Source organism: Oryzias latipes, chromosome 22 (assembly GCF_002234675.1).
Source record: "Oryzias latipes chromosome 22, ASM223467v1".
NCBI lineage: Eukaryota > Metazoa > Chordata > Actinopteri > Beloniformes > Adrianichthyidae > Oryzias > Oryzias latipes.
The window spans coordinates 21,584,572-21,590,571 of record NC_019880.2 but is presented as its reverse complement, the minus strand read 5'-3'; positions in this window follow the sequence as shown (position 1 = coordinate 21,590,571).

The following is a 6,000-nucleotide window of genomic DNA, read 5'->3' as shown; positions in this document are numbered from 1 at the left end:
AATAAAAAACAACATTTATAACAATACAATAAAGAAATACAACAGAGTTCTGAATACAGAATAACATTGTTTTGACCGTATGAAAATCTCAACTATTAAGAACAAAATTATAAATATTTTTTATGTAAATAAAAAAAAACAAAAAAAATAATAACACAAATGATTAATCAATTATTGAAAATGGTTACATTGATTGACTTTTAATGATATTACTTCACTTGCTCCAAAAAATTGATAAATTGATACTTGATTTTTCCTAATGTAACATAATTTTGCACATATTTTTTACTTTTGATACGTGATCAAATTTTGCTAAGAAAATTTCTGAAACAGTGTTATGTCTATTTTACTGAAATAGTGTTATTTTTTTTTTAAATATCGATGACTTTTATAATTAAGATAATCTGCATATATTTTGAAAAACTGATCTGCATTTGCCATGTTGATTTCTAAAAGTTATTTTTTACATAATAGTTAAGTAATTCATCTTTGTCATGTGCTTTATTGACACTTAATGCTTCTTAATTCTGTCTGATAAAGTTATGAACCGAATAATTATAAATCATGTAATAAAATGGTTACAGTAGAACAGGGCTGGAATTATATAAGTTTGCCTCCTTCCACTCCCTTTGAAGCAATATTTATTAATATGTCTAATTATCCTAAGATTGATTCGTTGTTGTATGAATGTATAACTGATGATTGTAATGTTTTTGTGTATTCTTATTTGATTGCTCGAAATAAACCATTTCAAATCAAATCAAAATAAGTATTATATATTTCTAAAACAAACCGGTGTTCAATAATAACCAAATAAAGCAATCACAGAAGGAAATAAATAAGTAACTAAAAAAAATTAATAACAGAAGAAAAAAAATAGAAATGCAAGAGTAATAAACATGTCACTAATCCAAAAGATTTACAGATGATAATCGTTTTTTGAGCCTTTTTATTTTTTGAAGCAGAAATTAGTTTTAAATATTGCTGCAGTTCCAGTTTCAGTACGAAGACTTGAGGATATAATTTAGCCATGAATAACAACATGTTTCTAAAATAGAAAGCATCACCATCTTCCTGTCCAAAACTATGAAAACCAAATATTACGTTTTTGTAATAAAGTTGAAAATAAGCAAAAATAGAGTCTGTGATGAATTTGTGGATGTTTTTCCATAATTTGTGAGTGAATATCCAGACCAGAATAAATGAGAGCATGTTTCCGGTTCCTTCTGGTGTTTAAGTCAACTTTAAATTTAGATCGGTAATGATTTGAAGGGTAAAATCTGTGTTTGAATGAGATTTCTTTGACTTTGTTATTGTTTAAAGTTAAAATTAATCCATTGTTTTGGAGGGGAAGCGTCATCATCGGTCATAAAGAAAACAATTGGGAGATTTATGGCAATTGTAAAAAAAACAAATGTATTCTAAGTAACTGATAAACAAAACAAACTGCTTGTTTTTTAGTGAGATAAATGGCAAAGCCTCTGCTAGTATTTCCTTTAAAACAAATGTGACAGAAAGAAATAATGTTTTTCAGCTGTATGTTATTCTGTATTTTCTACATATTTCTAACTTCTTATTATCGTTAGAAATTAAAAAAAGTTTTTAAAAAAAACAGACGCTTTTTGAATTGGTGAAAGAAGTTCATTTTAAAAGCTATTAGTATTTACAAATAATGGTATATTTGAAATTATTTATGCTGCATTGTTGAAACTTTTCCCTGATAATAATTTTTTAAAAATCCATTTAAAAACAATATTATATATCCATGTAAGGAATTTTAAAGAACTAATATTTAATATTCAAGGTTGTTTATTTTATGCCTTTTGTGTAAAAGCGATAATAATAACTAGAAACATCTTTTTTATGATTGTAATTTTATTTATTTACTTTTTTAAATCAAGATTTAAATGACTGGCTGTCAATAAGGAAACAGCAATTCATAATATCCCACTTTTTAAACTAGTATTGTGGCTCACTTTTGAAGTATGCACCGATATAGGTGGTTTCCCCATACCTCATACTCATAGTGGAGGTAGGGCAGTACAAGTGTACAACATAGTATATACAGAGTAATTGAGAAATAAATATAACCTTACTTAGTATCCCTATACTCCTTCATATTTTTCAGCAACAGTTTTATCTCAGGCTTTCCAACTCAATTCATGGTCGATTAAAATTCCTAGAAATGTAATCTCATCTCCTTTTCTCATTTGTGTGTCCTTAAATGTCAATTCACCTTTATGTTGACAGGAAAAGAGTTGAAAAAGGATTTTGAACAGAAAACCAGTAGAAAAAGGGAAACACGTTACGCTTATATGTGTAATGTTATTTCTTAGTGATGCGCTTTTTGTTGATTTCACTGGTCAACATTCTGTAATGTGCATTTGCAAGTGGTAAAGTAGTAATAAACTGTCTCCAAAATCCACAGTTGCTCAAATACCAAATACTGGAAACAGAAACGTTTACCTTTGTTATATCATGTTGGTTTTTCTTCCAGCTGAACCAAGGAATAGAAATGGAAGAAACTTTTGTTAGCTGCAGGGTTGATCTCTTAGTTCATCTTAAAGGGTCTAAATTCTGCTTTTCTTAGGAGTAAACTATGTCCATATATATGATCATATATGACCTTTGACACACTAAAAGACTATTTTTTTAATGGAATGTTAGCTCAGAAGCTCATTTTCTTACCCAGAAGTAAGACGACTCCATCTCTGAGGCTCCGCCTTTCTCTCCTTGTGGGTGCCGCCCATTTCATGACATCATCCTAGAGTCGGTCTCAGCATCGTGTCTGAGTTTCTCCCATGAAAACAAACGACATCCAACCTTTTACAGAGAAGGATGTTCATATTGTTTATAAAATGGAAGCATTTAGCCGATCACTGCTAGCTCCACGGAGAAAGTGGGCGTGTGTGTTAGACTGGGGGCAGGGCTTGCAGGTTTTTAAAATAATACTCAGAAATGAGTGAATGGATCAAAAAACCACTTTGGGGTTGTTTTTGTGAGGAATGAACATCATAATCCCCCTAAAAGCCCAAAAAGTTGATTTAGCATTAAATGCATCTGACCCACACTCAAATTCCAGTTGACAGACTGCCGGCTACTTTGACTGTTACTGCGTTTGAGGAAGCATGCTTTCTTAGAACAGGTTTAGACTTTATTTCTTACAAGGAATGTGTAATAAATAAATTGATGTTTAAAAGTGAGACAATCAATGCAGAACCACTCAGTTCACAGCCATGAACCATCCGTCCATGCATTCTTAAATGATTTCAACAGCCACTTCCATCCTACGCAAACAAAAGAAGTATACTCACAGGTTCACGTACCTGAGCAAATGAAAGAACCGTCTAAAGAGGGAGAAAGCTGAAGCAGTTGATGTTTTTTTTACTCTTCTTATCCTTCCAAATGTGTTCTGACTCCACAGAGGACCAAGCTTCACTAAATTTCTGTTTAACCCTTGTGCTATCCTAGGCACGTTGTCAGTCTCAGCAGAGAGAACCATCAAGGTGTTGGATGACAAAGTGAGCGTTACAGAACTGGCGGTACAGTCGGATTCCGGTCTGTCTCTGTCCCTTCAGCTCAGCCCCGGGAGCAACAGGGCTGTGATTGCCACGACCGCCACGCGTGAGATGATTACACAGATCAAGCAAGTAAGTAGCTGGAAAATTGTAAGACGCAGAGCCTAAAAGTGTGAGAAACTGCTTAGTCGGGGAGTTGGGTCATCTAGACCCACTAGACAGTGCGCTGAACCTTTTTTCTTCAATGATTTGTGATCTTCACTGGTTTCCATGGATTACATGAAATCTTTCCACCTTTATCCACCTTTGCCATGGTAGGGAGAACACGTCAATGGAAGGGTGGGGTCATCTAAGATAGCACAAGGGTTAACATTGGGAGTTGGGTCATCTAGACCCACTAGACAGTGTGCTGAACCTTTTTTCTTCAATGATTTGTGATCTTCACTGGTGTCCATGGATTACATGAAATCTTTCCACCTTTATCCACCTTTGTCAGGGTAGGGAGAACACGTCAATGTAAGGGTGGGGTCATAGGATGACACAAGGGTTAACCATGTTTTTATCACATGTACAGACTGCAGGCCTTGTTTGATTGGCTTCCTCTCATTTATTCTGAATTTGATGGGAGGACCACAGAAAACGCTGGTTTGGGATAACTTTTTTCCCTGGTCTGAAGAAAGTCATTTGATGTTTTGAAGTTCTTCTTGCAGCCATGTAAGACTGCAGCCGCACCCTGATGGAACCAACCTGAAGTGGTTCGTCTGTCTGGGCCAGGAAAAAGTTGGTGCTCGTGGGGAACCCGGTTTGAGAGCCAGAACACAGTGCTTAGGTGGTGGAAAGTCACAGAACTTGTGCTTCGTCAGACTCGGCTCTTGAGGGAGCAGAGGAATCCGGGTGCTGGAAAAGTAGCTTTAAAGTCTTTTTTGAGAGTTTTCAAGGTTGCATATATTTGTCAAACAAATGGCTTAAGCTACGGTCACATATGCCTAAATGCCAGTTCTTCAGCAATTTGAAAGGTGGCTGTGCAGCCCTTTTTTTTTTTTTTTTTTTACGCTGTCAGCCCCCGCCATGGTGGTCCGGTGGCTGGAATGTTCCCTCTAATTTTTCATGTGTCTGTGCATACACACAAGACTCAGAGGTTCTCCTTTTTTTTCAAAGTCCTCTCGTAAATCGGTTGTGCACAGCTCATGTGATTTTGCAGCTGATTTGGACAGATGAGCTTGTTTGAGCATTTCTGTGATCAGGGGAGGGAGAAAGAAAGGAAATACAGATCGGTTCCCAGCCGACCGCGGGTCCATTTCCATCGTTCATGGTAATGATCCGTTCAGTTTATTGTGTATGTAGGTTGTATGTCATTTTATTTTGCGCGCTGCACAGAATTTCTGGTTCGCTGAGAATGTGCAAGCAGTGTGCAATTGCACAAGCGCACAGGGAACATTGCCCCCGGCCAACGGCACTTGATATGGACGGCCGCCGTCCGGAGACATTTAGTCAAAGTCAAAGTAAACTTTATTGTCAATCTCTATGATGTTTTTACATACATGGAAATTGAAATTCCGTTTCTCTTTAAACTCCAGTCTAAATGGGGAATCTAACTTCAAAAAAACAAAATAAAATAGAATAAGATGAAAAAAATAAAGTGACTTAAAAAGAGAAAAAAAACACATGGACTTTACACATGGACTAGTCAGAGCTGATGCCGCTGTAGGTACCTAAACTGTTCGGCCTGCAGTGAGCGTCAATACTGATGAAGTCACGCTATTTGATTGGCGGTACGTTGGTCCGATGACGGTTAAAGATAGTGATTGGTGCGGATATATTACGGTACTGCAGCAGGAGAAGAAATGGTGATTTCCGTTGTGGAAAAAAAAATTAACAGCCTAGAGCGAAATGATCTTCTAAATGGCCTTTTATCATTGCTATGATTATTGTCAAGGGCCTATTCGCTAATAGTTGTTTTAATCCTTGCGGCCAGTGGTTTATTCTTGGCGGAAAGGAGCCGGAAGAAGGGTTAGGATTAGGCTAACGCGTAACAACATTTAGCCATGGATGAACTTAAGATAGAACACTCCACTACCCTAAAATGCTTTTTACAAAGCAACTTCTTTGTTGCCCGGGTGATGTGTTTGGGATCATCGTCCTGCTTTTTGCCCCGCAGGATTTTTCCTACAATTCCACACTACATAACCCCATTCATCCTTTCATTAAGACGGATCAGGGTTCCTGTCCCAAAGCATTATACTTCCACCCCCATGTTTCACAGTATGATGTTCTTGGAATGCAACTCAGCATTCTTACCCCTCCAAACGCAGCGAGTGGCGTTTATACCACAGAGTTTTGATCTCCTCTGTCCACATGACGTCTTTGCATGGAGCTCCAGGTGGAGGAAGATTATCAGTGATCTTGTGTTTCTTCCGTTTTCTAAGAATGGCTCCAACAGTTGATCTCTTCTCTCCAAGCTGCTGCTTATTGTAGATTGGTT